The 16154-nt window shown below is 35.0% G+C and overlaps 1 long non-coding RNA gene across 1 annotated transcript in view; it reads left to right on the forward strand.

Annotated features, from left to right (window-relative positions):
- The window catches only part of LOC138820598 (uncharacterized), a 103847-nt gene that overhangs the window by 1424 nt on the left and 86269 nt on the right, over positions 1-16154 (forward strand). Inside the window, exon 2 of the long non-coding RNA XR_011369933.1 lies at positions 508-547. This is a non-coding gene — a long non-coding RNA (uncharacterized lncRNA). The remainder of the gene's footprint in view (positions 1-507; positions 548-16154) is intronic.

Below are 16154 nucleotides of genomic sequence, written 5' to 3' on the forward strand. Positions count from 1 at the left end.
TTTCTGAGTAGTTTATTGGAGATAAGAATCTCACTGACTTTCCTATCTGCACTGGCTTCAAACTCCTGATCCTCAGATTTAGACTTCCTGAGTAGCTAGAATTACAGGTGTGAGCCATTGGTGCACAGTTCTGATTTTGTTGTTGTTTTGTTTGATCGATTTCATTGAAAACAGAACAAGAAATTGTCTGAGCCAAAAAACTGTCAAAAACATTGTAACAGGAAAAAAACATGACTGCATTATGAATGTTTTAGAAGAGTTTCTCTCTCTCTTTCTCTCTCTCTCTCACACACATAAATAGAAACAAACAAAAACAAACAACCCACCTTTGCTGCACTAATTACAGTACTTAGAAAGGTATATGCAAAAAAAAAAAGTACATGACTTGCCAGGCCATCACACAAAAGGTGATAGCAAATTTATTCACACTACAAGACTAACATTTGAAGAAAGTTTTTCCTGCATTAGAGTTCTGATTTTCTTTTCTTTTCTTTTTTTCTTGTTTAGATTTCCCACCAGTCAAGAGGAAATTGCAGAAGGACAAATCGTGAGTACAATATGCCTCAACCTCTTGATCTCAGAATGACATTGCAGTTGATAATTCTGTGTGCTTTGACAGTAACTTGGTTCATTGGGGTTCACACTGTGATACCACCCATAGGAGGTACATGTAGATAAAAAGTTACGAAGAACAATATCAATTTGAAAATGAATAGATACCCTTCAGATAAAAACTATAACTTTTTTATTATTGAAGATGAAAAATACCTCATTAAAATGATTGGGAGTATCAAAATAAAAAGATTCACAATTGGAATGTTCAATGTTTTGATTCTAGAAATTAGTATTACCCAGGAATTTGAGATACAAAAGTAGTTTAAAACATGTTTCTGTGTTACAGAACATTAGAAGAATGTAAGCAAAACAACAAAATAGGTTAGCTCTGGGGGGAAAGAGGATAGATTTAACAGAAGTAATGTAGAAGTTGATATTTGCTATTGAGGTAGACAGTGGAATGGAGTAGACAGGGAAGTAGACAGGGAATGGAGATTTAAGCAGCTCTATTGTCCAATATCATATTAGAAAAAGGAGAGTTGTGTAGAAGATATGTAGTAGAAAACTCAGGTGAGAATGTTGAAGGGGATGACACTGATCAAGATGCATTGTATTCATAATCTTGGTTATATGACACCTCCTTTGTACAACTACTTAAAGATAATAAAAATTTTAAGTAAGTGGAAATTTAAAAATGATAACACCAAAAAAGACAATTCTTATGTAGATTTAATTGCTAAAAAAATTAAAAAACTTTCAGAAAAGTATAGAAGGATAGAAAGAAATAAAATCTCAAGGTATATTTCTTATTGTAGAAAAATAGGGAAGAATGGCCTTCAAGGTCTGAACAATTCAGTGATGAAAGACAGTGCCTAAAGGAGCAAAAGGAAGAGGAATTAGCTCTCATTGGGCCTGAGGGCCTCAGGCTTCAGAAGCATCAATTGCAGCTTCAGTTCAGAAATCTGTTGAGAGTGATTTTCCAGCCGAAACAAATGGGATAAGACAGAAACCTTCCCTAAGAGGCAAGTTTCACCAGTTTAGCAATTCTGTAACAAGAGGCAGTGGAAAGAGCCACTGTAATATAGGATTGAAATTATCTGCTTACTGGTGATAGTGAGCTCTGTTATTTAAGATAGAGTACATTTCCAGCAGCACCAAAGCCAGAACTGGGTAGGGGGAATTGAAGAGGGAATGGAAATGGAGTTTGTTAAAACATATTTTAGAGGACAAAAAAATGAACTTTAAGTAAATTTGATGATTTTAAGTTTCAACTTTTCCAAAAAACAGGAATTTCTCAAATTTCATTCATACTGGCAACAATATGCTAAATCCATTTTCAGAAACTATGTATCCTTCGTGTCTGAATTAACATATTTAGAGAAGTATTTTGATTTGTGTGCTAGTCATAAACTTACAAGCATACTAGTGAGACTGAAACAGAAGTTACAGATTTTAATGACCTCTTCTTTTAATATCTCTCCAGTTTGGTTTTAGAGGACACTGTGTTCTTTGGGAAAATTGCTCTAGGCTCCAGGAAATGCTTGTATTTGAATGTCATGGGTGTAGAGCTGGTTTTGTTAAGTTTAATTATTCTTTTATTATTGCTTTTGAACCATACATCCACAGTTCAAAAACTGAAGTGATCTAAAAAAGCATATGTTATTTCTCTTCATGTCTCTATAGACTTTAGTTGTCTAATTGTTGTCTAATAAAAGAAAACTTTACATTAGTATTAGACTTAACAATACTAATACTGTCTTATGTACCCTATTTTGCAAATGTTAGTTCATTTATATTCTATCAGCCCTCTAAAATAAAAATTCCTATAATTCTCATTTAAAGGTAGCTCAAACATGATTTTTAATTTGTAAGTGGTAGAAACAGATACAAACATGCTCCAGAGTCAGAACTATGTGAGTAAACCATATAATAGGTTTTACCCTTCCTGAACACCTTTGGTGTTTTATTTTTATGAACAAATATATAACATTAATGTATAAAAGATTATGTATTTATTACACATAGTATATAATATATAATATATATATCTATATTATCTGTCTTTGTTATGCAGAGACTTCCCTATTCTGGGGTCCTTCTGTGGTTTGAATTCAGGGGTTTATGTGTGCTAGGCATGTACTCTTAGCAAAGCAACTAGTTCACAAATAATGACTATTACAATAATTTTACTACTCATTCAAAGACTTAAAAATACCTAGTTAGTGTTTTAGAAGGAATTATTGAATTGAAAATGCTGTTCATTTAAAAAGAATTCATTTGTGAAATGTATTTGTGACTGATATCTAGATTGGATAGTGTCTAAATCTAAACCTGAGATCTACAGCACAGAGAGTTGTCCGTACTTTCTCATGGAAGGCTACTATTTAGCTCCAATTTCTGTCTCTATTTCATTGGTGAAAGCATTTTCCCACAGATAACTCACATGTGCATATAGCATACATACACACATAATACATGCATCACACGAAAGCAAACCGAACCTACTTTAAATGTAATTAGGTTTCCATTCTTTCCAAAGCTTTATCAAAATGAATGTTATACCCTTGAAGGCATTGAGAATCTGCTCTCTTTCTAGTAGTTAAATTCAGTAGTTAGAATACTTTTTAATTCATATTTTAGAGTCTACTTATAAAGTTCTAAATTCTTTTTATATTCTCTAATACTATGACACTTTTCAAAAGCACTATAAAACTTAGCTAGAAAAGAAAGCTACTGTAAATGGAATTATAATATAGTATGACATAGAATGTTTTAAAGCTAGCTGTAGTGAATGAAAGAGAAGATGGATCAATACAGGCATGCGGGCATGATTGGTAACATTTGGTGGAAGAGAAGGCACATGTGTTGAACCTAATTTTGGAGGAAGAAAAAGCGTATCTGGTATATTAACTAATATGAACTAAGACAACTATTAAGAATGTTTCTTAAATTTTTCTCCATCTGTAGTGATATAATTTAGTGATAAGTATGGAATAATAACCTTTACTATATACAACACTGATTCACTGGTAAATTGTATGAACCGGGAAAAGGAGGATATATGCTAGCAATGATGAGTATTTAAGCTTAAGTCAAGGATTTAAACTAGTTGCTATTAGTAATGTAGAATCAGCATACATTTAAACAAGAAATGAAAAGAGTAGAGAACACTATTTTAGAAAAATGGGTCAATAGGAAATTGAATACAGAAAGATTTGAGTCAAGTTCAATCAGGGGAGTACTGGAATAATTTAATCAGTGAATTATGAGAAAATGTAATATTGACATTTGGAACAATTCAATAGAATAAGAATCTCTTATAGACTTAATGAGTGAAAAGAGAATTCAGAAATAATTTCAGGACTTGTAAAAGAAGACAAATTTGGAAGAGAAAGGGATTAATTCATCCTTAAGCATATATGAAGGTAGGTTAATATTCAGGAGAAAGTTACCTCTAGACAACATATACGGTGGAATGCTAAGTGGGAGGTGATGGATTAGAGTTCACCCCTGTAATGGTGATAATAGTCATAAGAATGAGGGAGGTCGGGCTGGGAAGGTAGCCCAGTGGTAGAGTGCTTACCTTGCATGATGAGGCCCTGGGTTCGATTCCTCAGCACCACATAAGCAGAAAAATCTGGAAGTGGCACTGTGACTCAAGTGGTAAGAGTGCTAACCTTGAGCTGAAGAGCTGAGGGACAGCACCCAGGCCCAGAGTTCAGGCCTCATGACTGACAAAAAAAAAAAAAAAAAAAAAGAATGAGGAAGGTTTTAGAGTTATAAAGCCAAAGAGTAGGTTTTATAGGGAGCTCATAGTTGTTTAAGGTGAGTAGAGATGTAGAGGTCAGAAACACACTTGTATAGTTAAGGAAACTGAAGAAACAGTGATGCAAAATTGATACAGTTAGCAATATCAAATTTGTATGTGAGATAAAAGAAATTGAGGTCAAAGAAATACTTAACTTGGTTTATAGTATGCCTAGGGTAAGGTAGGGAAGAAACTTGGACTTTGGTTTTCATGTAAATACACACTTGAAAGTATTGTTTCCTATTTTTGCAGACTAATTTATCAGATGAATTGGGAATGGTCTACTTAATTTGAGCAGTGAAAGGTGGAGATAGAGAGGACCTTATTGGGTTGGGAGCCATAGAAATTATCCTGATTAAAGACTACTTAAACGGGGGACAATAAGAGAGTGGTTCCTAAATTAGTGTCTTCTGATAATTCTAGGCGCAATGAACTACCATTTTATAAGCAGAAGCCTAAGTTCAGATTGGAGCTAATGTAAAGGTTACTCAGAAAATGACAGGTTTTTTTTTTTTCTGACATTCCAGAAGGCACTTGCTCAGCATCTTTCTGTGATACTGAGAGAAGGAAATAAGCAAAGTTAGTATCTGATTGATACTTTTAATATGGATAAAAAATAAGAAAAAAATCCAGAGATGTCAACTCCCATTCTAACCTAAGACCTAAAACAAGGGTGGCAGCTGGGGATAAAGGAATAAGAACTTCAATTTCACAAAGGATCTAGCAGTTCATGGCAGGGTACACAGCCTTAGTGACCTGTATTCCCAGGCAGTTGCCCCTCTCTTGATCCTGTTTGTTTCTGGTTCAGTTGTCTGTGTCCCCAGGGTGAGGCTAAAATAGAGGACAATTGGGAAGCCAGCCATGGACTACAAAATAAGCCTTGGATTGTCATTTTAATGGGTCTACCATTTCACCTTAATTCAATTTCCCTACCTCTAAGAATATATCTTGTTTTGTAAGTTCACAAGCTGACACATCATCCAGAGAGACTATTTATTTTCCCTATCTTCTACACAAAGGCTGAGATTATTCTTGCAACAGTAATCAAGATCTTCTGTCTTTGGGTTGCAAAGAAAATGCATTCAACTGTACTTGAAAGAGAAAATTGAAATTCAGCTACAGATGATAAAGCACATTCTCTTTCTCTTTCAATTTTGTGTGCTCATATCAGCTGAACTGCATTAATAAAAGCAAAGGGTGCCTGTTGCTAGCTATTGGCAAAAAATACAATATTCAATTGCCCAAAATTATGTATTAGGTGTATTGAGGTTTACTTCTATTATAGAACCTTGTGCTTTTAGTTTTGGGTTTTTTTTCTCTTGTGAGTGCTAGCATGGTACAAAATGAACCAGGAAAATAGTCCCCAGAGGAAGGTTTTTCCACTAGCTTTAATAGTAGAGCAATAGTGAGTCTTCCAGAAAATGATTAAATCTCAAGTGTGATTTGCCTATTTGCCTGTTGTAGCCATTCCACATTTACTGGTGTTGTTTTAGGAAACAATCCAGTAGACATATTAAAATGCATAATGATAACTTTAATTATTTATGGAATTTATTCAGTATATAAGTCATGAAATGGCCAGTGGGTACATTTACCAGTATCATAGCCACCACAATAATAATAAGCATCCAGAAATAAAAGTAGGATGGTACATCTGAGATAACCATGAACAATACCTATGCTATAGATTTCTCTTTTTCTCCAACAGATAGTTTCATGAGTATGCTAACAGTGAAACCATAGCCAAATTTCTAGAAGTGCGAGTTTAGGACATAGTTAAAGTTTCTCCTCTTGTGCATACAATAAATGATTATTAGTCAGACCTAAAATAGTGGCACACCTCTAGGCAAAATCACAGACTAGGAATAACTTATCATGAATACTGCTAGTCTTCTCTTTTTTAAAATATTTTTTTAAACTTTAAAAAATTTTATTGTAAAGATGTCAGAAGGGTTACAGTTACAAAAGTACCATGATGAGTACATTTCTTGTCAAACATTGTTACCCCCTCGTTTTCTGTCACTTCCCCTTCCCCACTCCCTTCTCCCCCTCCAAGTTGTAAAGTTAATTTCCAACAGTGTCTTGTGAGTATCCCTGTTGCCTTGGTTCATACATCCTTTGTCCTTTGTCTCATTGTTTTGTTATTTCTCTCCCCTTCCCAAAATCATATAAATGTATTTACAAGACACAATACCAAAATGAAAGACAGTAACAATAGGAGATAAACCAAAGGGGGAAAAAGGACAAAAGAAAAAAAATAATTTCATACAGTAAATTACAAAAAAAATAGAACAAAGAAACAAAAAAACCCTCTTGTTACCATATCTTGGAATTCATTTTGATTAGCATCTTCTTATTTTTTTTTGGTTGGTTGTGGGGCTTGAACTCTGGGCCTGGGCACTGTCCCTCAGCTCTTTAGCTCAAGGCTAGTGCTCTACCACTTGAGCTACAGTGGCACTTCTGGTTTTCTGGTGGTTTATTGGAAATAAGAGTCTCATGGACTTTCCTGCCCAGGCTGGCTTTGAACCCTGATCTTTAGATCTCAGCCTCCTTAGTAGCTAGGATTACAGGCATGAGCCACCAGCGCCTATTAGCATCATTTTATATGGTCACACGTACATAGCTATTGAGCTGTTGTAGTCTTCTGTTAGGACTATGCTAGACATATACTAATTATTACAAATAAGGGAAACCATGGAGCCTGCCTTTCTTTGGATATGGCTTACTTCACTTAAGATGATTTTTTTTCCAAGTCTTCCTATAGTTACTTGTGAATGGAGTGATGTCATTTTTTTCAGATGGAAGCATAGAATTCCGTTGTATATACATACCGCATTTTCTTGATGCATTCATCTTTTGAAGGGCATCTGGTTGGTTCCATATCTTAGCTATGGTAAATAATGCTGCAGTGAACATAGTTGTGCTGGTAGCTTTAGTGTGGCCCTGTTTGTGAACATTTGGTAAATGCCCAGGAGTGGGATTGCTGGATCATAGGGGAGTTCTATGTTTACTCTTTTGAGGAACCTCCATACAGATTTCCCAGAGCGGTTGAACCAATTTACATTCCAACCAACAGTGTAGTAGTGTTCCCTTTTGTCCACATCCCCGCCACCATCTGTTATTTGTTTTCTTGATAATGGCCATTCTAACTGGGGTGAAGTGGAATCTCAATGTAGTTTTGATTTGCATTTCTTTTTTTGTACATTTTTATTGTAAAAATACTGTACAGAGGGGTTACGGTTATATGAGCAAGGTAATGAGTACATTTCCTATTGAACATTGTTGTCTCCTCTTTTGTTTATGGCCCGAGATGTTTCTCTATGTGTTTATTGGCCAGTCATATTTCCTCTTCAGATAAGTCTCTTTTTGATTCTTTAGCCCACTTATTAATTGAATGGTTGTTTCTTTGAGGATTTTTTTATGGAGGGTTAATTTTTTTGAGCTCTAGGTATATTTTTGAAATGAAGCCTTTGTCTGTTATATAGCTGGTGAAGATCTTCTCTCAATCTGTTGGCTTCTTATTTTGCTATTGCTAATATTCTCTTAAGTGTGTTTAATGATATCACCTTCTCCAGAGGCCTCATTGTTCTTGGAACTGGGATTAGAACTCTCAGCCTATATCACTTGATCCTTGCCTTCAGTCTTATTTTTTGATAGCTCTATAAGGGATAGACTCTTTCAGACTTTTATGCCCAAGCTGATTTTGAACTATAATCTTCTAGATTATGTCTTCCTAGCTAGGGATATAGACCTGAATCATTAGTGCCCATTTGTTACTGATTTTGTCCCCTTTCCAAATTTATTTATTCTTAAGAGAAGATAAAATTAATTGTTACTGAAGTTTAAATAATAAAGGTGGTAATGATGAAAATCAATAATAAAGCTCACCAAACTTCTTTGAGGCCATTTAACCATAAACTCAAATAATTTTAATAATTTTGAGGTAAATGCTTTTTAATAAATACTTGCTTCCTTTGGCAGATCAAGGTTTTGTATAGCCTAACTTATAAAACTTTGGAGAAAAACACACTAAAATGAAAAACAAACCCTAATTTATTAATTCAATTTGTTACATTATATATTCTTATCAGAGATTCTCATTGTACTCATTTTCATTGTTAAGTCTCTAAGACCTTTATCCAAGAAACTTAACTGTGTCAACATTCTGTAACTTTTGTCTGTAAAAAATTATTTCTAGAAGAACACTGGTAACAACAGAGAAACTTAGCAAAAATAGATAATAGTCTTAGAGATACAATGACCTATTCAAGGAATCCAAAGAGGTAGAGGCTACAGGAGTTCTTCTTCCTAAAAGGAGTTATTATTTTCTGAATGTTTAAGCTGATGTGGGGAGGAAAGTCAAAGTTTGGAGGCAAGGAGTCAAACATAGAGTAAATCAACTTTGCAGATGTCCAAAGTCTACTTACCTTCTGTACAAGAGTATAACAAGTTCCAACAGTATGCAAGGAATGTTCACATATGCTTCAGTTTCTGTATCATGACTTTGCCAATAAACACTTCTTAACTTTCACTATAGATAGTAGAAACAAAGATACATAGAAGTGATTCAAAAGATATTTACCTTTGTTGTCTACATATATCAATTAATCTGACATTTCTGTTTTGTTAAAAAAATAGCAACAAAACCCAATAAATGGTGCAGTATTACTCTCTGCTCTTTCTTTTCTTTTTGTATGTATGCTAATCAATAACAATAATACCCATAGTCTCTGCAGATATTATCAAAGTTGAGAAGACCCACACACTATTGCACTTAGCAAAAGCAAATCTTTTAACCGCTCTGTGAATCAGGTGATCTCTTTTTCTTTTGACATTGATGTATTAAGTAGGTTGTTCTTTGGATCCTGGGGGTTTTACTCAATTATAGTTCTTAAGATTTGCTTCTGAAGGAGACTGAACAATAGCTAAAAATACATTTAACTGAATAGGGTGAAAGAGTAAAGAAATAAATGAATGCATAAACTGTCCATTGCACAGAGCTGGAACAAAAGAAACTTACTTACTGTCTAAGGCTCATTTTCTCTTCACTGCATCACAATAGCAATTTAATTTGGTTTTACAATGCTTACAACCAAGTTTGGCTTTCAGGATGTGTTGCCCTGAAAATTTTGTGGTCGCTTCAGTTTGTGCTGAATCTCTCGTTATTCTGTAATGACAGTGGTTGGAAGAAGAGAGGAAATAAGAGTGGGTTACAAGCTAAACAAACCAATAGTGGGATGGCATGATATCCCCTTGTCTGCTGCATAGATTTCAAAAGGATGTAGAAAACATAAATTGAAATTAAGAAAGTATTTTTTGTCACTTTTGTTTTGAAATCAGAGATGGCAACTTTATCCTATTGTTTTAGCAATGCATTCTCTTAGACTTTGTTTAGTTGACTTTTGTGATACCTTTTCCCGTTTATATTATTGCTGTTACATTACAGTTCTTTTTGCTAGATTATATTCTTCATTCTAACCTGTAAGTATTGAAGTCCCAAGACTCTGTCTTTGGACATCTCTCCTTTCTATATTTTCTCATTATGTGATCTTTTAGGTGTCATCTCTATACTTAGACTACCCAGGAACTGTATCTGGGCTTAATCTGTCACTTGAACTTCAGGCTCATATCCAGTTGTGTACCTGTATCTTACGTACTCAAACTTACTCAAACTTTATACTTGATATTCTCTGTTAAACCTTTAAGTAAATGGTTAGGTCAAAATTGACATCACGCTTTTTGTCGTTCTCAGTTTCACTTCACTGCTGGCTCTGCAATTTTAGAAATTCACTTTGATTCTGAGCATACTTCTCCATGTCCATTGTCACAACTTTCATTCATGCTATCATTACCCTAGCCTAGATTTTTACCTTTAACCCTTGCAACCCTTGCAGCCCTTATGTCCATTTAGCTATGCTTCACATATGGCCAGAAAGATCACTTCAAAATGTTACTATGCTATTCCTTCTGTGAAAAACTTTCTGCTAACTTTAACTTTATGTCATATTTGGAAATATCCAAAATTCTTACCCAAAGACATAACATGTAACATAATATCTCCAGACTATCCAACTCTTGTATTTTACTTACCACTCTCTGGCCATTCTGTTACTTAGTGCTTTAAGCATGTTATCTTAGTCATTATTCTTACTTGTTAAATTGCAATATTCTCCATGTGGATGTTCATAGGATTTGCTCTTTCATTCCACTAAGTCTGTTTTTGAATCAGCTTGTCAGGCTTCATTGACAACCATGCTGAAAGTAACATCTTTCTTTGTATTTTTCTTTATGCCATTGTCTTCATATCCCAGGAAAATGTAAGGCCTGTGAGGGAAGAGATGTTTTCTGTTTATCGCAATTGGCCTCTTATAAACTAAACTCCAAATTTTAGATGTCCTGCTATCGGTACTGAAGATATAGATATTCAATGAATATATGGGGAATACAGCACCATTTGTACTCTAAGGGCTCAATTTGCTTTACAGTAGCATTTTTTTCTCTTTTTATCAGCAATAGGGAGTATTACCATAGTCAAATCCATTATAGTTGCCAGCCACTTGTGAGATCCAGCTTTTAGCAACTAATCTCTACTAAAATAGAAACCAAATCCTTGCAGTTATGAAAACAAGGCACATATACTAAGAAAGGCCTAGGTTTACTTTTCTACTCAGATACAGCAGGGTAACAGATGGCCAGAGTACTTCCAGATTCTACTTCCAGGGACCTTAAGTCTTCTCTTTGTTTCTTGGCTAGATCCATTATTTCTGTAGCTGGGCTCAGCTTGCTGTGTAGGTGAGTTGTTAGTATTTATGTGAATTTCTTGTTATCGTGATGCTGTCATTCCTTTCAGTAAAGCATGTTGGTTTTTGTAATAAAATAATGAAGATTAGATTAACTAGGAAGTTATAGAAAAGCCACTGCAGAAAAATTAGTAATTGCTCTATGTTTATCAGACATGACCACTGTAAACAGCTGGTTACTGCTTATCTGTTTTATTTTAGAACATGTACGTGTGTGTTTACCTCATTTGAATAAGCCAATGGTTAATTGAGCAGTATTTATATTCAGAGCCCATTGTTCCCTTAAGTTTAATAGAAAAGCTGAGGAAATTTCACTTTTGTCTTGATATGAGCTGTTCCTCCAAAGGCATCCCTTTTCTATAGACTTACAGACTTCATTCTGCCCACATCACCATTAATCAGTGCTTAAATGAACATTTGTGTTCCTTATCATACCTTTCTAGCTCTTCCATTTTAATATGTGTGAAATAATGTTCACAGAAGATTGTATAACTTTGTTCCCAATTTGGAAGCTTTATTTCTTTTTTCCTCAAGATAGCCAGAAAAATGTTGGAGAGCAGCATTTAATCAGTATATACAAGAGTTCAGATGTGTCAGATGTGAAGAAGAGTGGTGCTGTGATATCAGGGCTGGTAGACACGGGGAAGAGTTGAGATCTAACACTGCTTTATCATAGAACCTAAATCCAGAGAACATATGGCAAGTATATCATAGGACCACACTTGGTGAACCAAGAGAGATTTGAAAAATTCTAGCCAAAGAGAATGTACATAATACACATAAAGGGAGAAGGAAATGTGAGAACTGTTCGTAAGGATGGTTTGGCTCATTTAGCAAATGGATCGTACTCCATGGATTTGTTTTAATAAATACATGAATATTATGGACACTAGAAAGTTTACATAAATAATTATGACATTTAAGGAGATATTTTTGGAACATCTCTTGTGGTATTGATGATATATTTGACAGGAATTAAGGAAAGAGATACAGTTGAAATTGGAGAAAGAGACAAGAAAGTAAAATCAATCCAGTTTTAATGATGAAGAAAAAAATGCAGTCATATGCCCCAATCAGTCACTGTCACTTAGCTTGTTGTATATATTTTTGTGGTTAAGAAATAAATGTAATGCTTTTGTAAATGTAATTGCTATAATTAAAGTGTTACTTAGAGGGGTTACCATTTCATAACTCAGGTAATGAGTACAGTTCTTTTTTGAACAAGGTTAACACTTCATTTTCCCCTCCCATCCCTGCTCACAAGTTACATAGTTCATTTTCCACGTAGTATATACTGAGTATCATGATTGCATGTTTACCATTCCTCTTTCCCTTTCTGTGTCCCCTTTCCCCCTTAAAGAAACAACCCCCCCACAAAAGAAAAAAACCCAAAGCAAAAACAAACACCACAAAACTTTAAGTTGGTATGAGAAAGCTATAAATAGAACATTTAAAAACCAAGATTTGAATGTGTTGTTTCCAAATTTTTTAAAGGAATTTGATGAAGTCTTTGTAGATTACCCCCAAGGCAGACTTCTGAGACACAAAATCTTTCTCCAAGGAAGTTACTGAGCTCTTGTGGCATCTAGTAAGGGTACTACTTTGCTACTGCAGATGTGCTTCTAAAACTGTGACACAGCATGTGCGTTATTACTTATTAACACTAATAAGCAATAACATCACTGAGCATCACTGTGGAATGTGGTTTTCCAGATGTTTGAGCCATTAAAAATGATGTCAGCATGACAAGAATGCCTTCCATTTCAGGGCAGCCATGTCTTCAGCAGGGGTTAGCAACCTGCTGTTGTAGTTTTTGATTAATATCTCCAAACAGAAAGAGGCATGTCCACCAGATGGCAAAGGCAACCTTGGACTAGGCCACCAAACTCCTTTCTTTCCTGCATTCTTCAGGCCACTTGCCAGAGGCTAACTTGGGTGAAATAAAAGAATTAAGGAAGAATTAAGTATGAGACTTCCCTGGGTGTTAAACGAGGTATAGGTGAAGGGACCTATGACATTAAACCAGCTAGAATGAGAAGAAAATTCCATTTCTTAAATAAATATGCTTGCTTATTTCTATGTCTATCCTTAGGCTAGGAGAACACAGTACCTTTTTTTGTGAAAATACTGTACAGAGGGGTTACAATTACATGGGTAAAATAATGAGTACATTTCCTACCAAGCATTGTAGCCTCCTCCTTTGAGAACACAGTATCTTCCACTGGAAAACACACCTTAGAAGTAGGAAGAAGGGAGAGGATTCATTTTCTTTGCCCCTTCCTTCATTCTTTTCTTCTCATTTAATTTTTTTGTTTTTTGGTCAGTTCTGGAGCTTGAACTCAGGGCCTGGGCACTGTCCCTGAGCTTCTTTTTGCTCAAGGCTAGTACTCTACCACTTGAGCCACAGAGCCACTTCTGGCTTTTCTGTTTATGTGGTACTGAGGAATCAAACCCAGGGCTTCATGCACTCTGGGCAGGTACTCTACCACTAAGCCACATTCCCAGCCCTCTTCTTTGCATTGAATTTCTATTTATGTTAAGCACATAAATAATGTGGGTCTTTTTTTCTTGTTAGAATTCTAGTACTGATTGCTAAAAGAAACACAAAAATCAATTATAGTTTCATGTTACTGAGATCTGTACTTAGAGTATAAAACATATCTGTAATTTTTCCCTTATCAATTAACTGTTTTGTCTAGTAGGTAGACTCCTTCATGTACACATAGGATTTTTCTTATTACTTTAATTAAATGTTCCTTAAATCTGTATGAAAATTTCCCCATATTGAATTTCTGGTTTGATGAATTTACTGTCTAAGAGGCTAAAAATAGAGATGAGGTTTTACCTATTCCTGTGTGAGAAAAACATTCATCTGTATTTTTTCTTTCCATTTGTTTTTATTTTGTCATATATGTTAACACTTATCAGGACTGTTTTGTAGTAACTACTATCTTTGGAGGTTTAACTTTGTCATCTGTACAAAATTCTTTATAATCTGAATATTTGAGGTTATAAATATTGGAATATGCAAATATGTAAGTAGTTATATGTCTATATGAAGGACTGTGAAAATAATTTATGGTCTCCATAGTTTTTTTTTCATATTATTCTGAAGTGATTGGTTTTTTGTTTCTTTCTTAGTTATTCTTGGGCTGCTCGCTACAACTTCCTCTGGGTTTAACTACAATCATATTTCTGTGCCTGTTTCTTAGGCCAGTGGGGCAGGTATAGATTAACATTCCAGATTATCAGTCTTGTTTTCTCTCTAAACCCTATTTTTTCCCCAAGTTATTACCATAGTTATTTTACCCCAGTTAGTATCTTGTAGATACTAAGATATTGTCTACATGGTGAAATTTTAATAGTCAAGTCAGTACATTTGTTCCAGCATGAATGAAATTTGATTTGGAAAGGAAACCCACTTTAGGAAACACCTCATTTAAGTACCCTACCAAGGAAGAAAATATGTACTAGCAGTGAGAGACAAAGAGAAATGATTAATGGTGAGTATTTTAAAGGCAGCGGAGTATATTTATCCAAAGATTTACCATTACTAATGAGAAAGCATAAATTCTTGGCTTGGATGGTTTTGAAAGTCTTGAATTTGGCCCTGAAACCTCAGATCCTTTGCTCAATAACCTATGTTTTTTCCTCTGTATTATGGAATTACTTATTTCTGTGCTCATCTTCCACAATTTTTCATCTATTCTCTACCCAAGTTCATCTTAATTTGCTTCTGTACTCCATTTCTATTTTTTTTCAGTAGTGTTAGAGATTTTTTTTGTCTGTCATCCTAGTTGTAGTGGGTTTTTGATATTTTTCAATTATTATTGCCATTAATTTTAGTTCAGAAATCTAACATTGTAAGATCATACTGGAGAGGAGATTATCTTTCCAAATTGTACAGGATTATTCATGTGTGGAATAGTATTTATTTTCTGGTGTAGCAGGAGCTGTTATCCAGAAAATATCAAATAGTGTTAGCTTTCTAACAGAACACATGCATATCAGTTTCAGAAAGTTAATGTGATAGGAAATATTTCAAAACAGTTTTACATTTAGACTTATATTTTCATTCTTTCATCTGAATACAACTAATACTGTTATATGGAAATTCAATGGAGACATACAGAGAAGCCACATTTTGTAAGTTTGAATTGGGAGTCTTTATTAGAAAGCCAGCAACTGCAAGTGGATGCATGTTCCCCCCCTCCCCCAATCTTGCAGCCTATAATACATTTTATATTGTTAGGAAACAGAGCCACAAGGGTAGTAAAGAAAGAGCAGAAAAACAATCACAACAAACCAGATCAATTCTTTTTTTTCTGGCTTCTTTTTTTTTAATTGTGAAAATACCATACAGAGGGGTTACAATTACATGAGCAAGATAATGAGTACATTTCTTATCAAGCATTGTTGCCTCCTCTGTTTCCCCTTCCCATCCCTTCCCATCTCCCCTCTCCTCCCTCACCACCCCCTCTTGCCAAAGTTGTAAAGTTCCTTTTTCGCCCTATGGAGAGTTGAAGAGGGATGCCATGGTGACTCCAGGACAGTCAGGAGACACAAAGCATAGTGCAAAATGGTGGCTGAGCTGGTGGGGCCTAAATAGGTTTATGGTCAGGGGCCAGGGTCACAGGAGCTTGAGAGTTAAAAGAGTTTTATGAGTTCATGGTACAGGTCTGGCAGGTCCAGTAACCTATTGTCCAAGTCCCTGCCCCTGCCTCTAGGAATTCAGGCACTTATTACCTGTGGAGTGGGGGAGGGAGAATTTCACCTCCAAGAGTTTTTGGAATGTCCCTATTGGACACCAAGATGACAAGATGTTGCCAGTTAGACCACTAGTTTTATGTACATAGAATCAGTGAGAGGGCTGTATTGCCCTTAGGACCCTGAGCTTAACTGAGTTAGGATGATTTTAAACAAAGTTTACAAAAGAGGCTGTCCTATATTAGAACTATTTCTGGTATTGTTGATGTCTGTTTTAGAACACA

The sequence above is a fragment of the Dipodomys merriami genome, unplaced genomic scaffold (assembly GCF_024711535.1).
Source record: "Dipodomys merriami isolate MVZ:Mamm:240054 unplaced genomic scaffold, mDipMer1.0.p SCAF_9, whole genome shotgun sequence".
In the NCBI taxonomy this organism is placed as follows: domain Eukaryota; kingdom Metazoa; phylum Chordata; class Mammalia; order Rodentia; family Heteromyidae; genus Dipodomys; species Dipodomys merriami.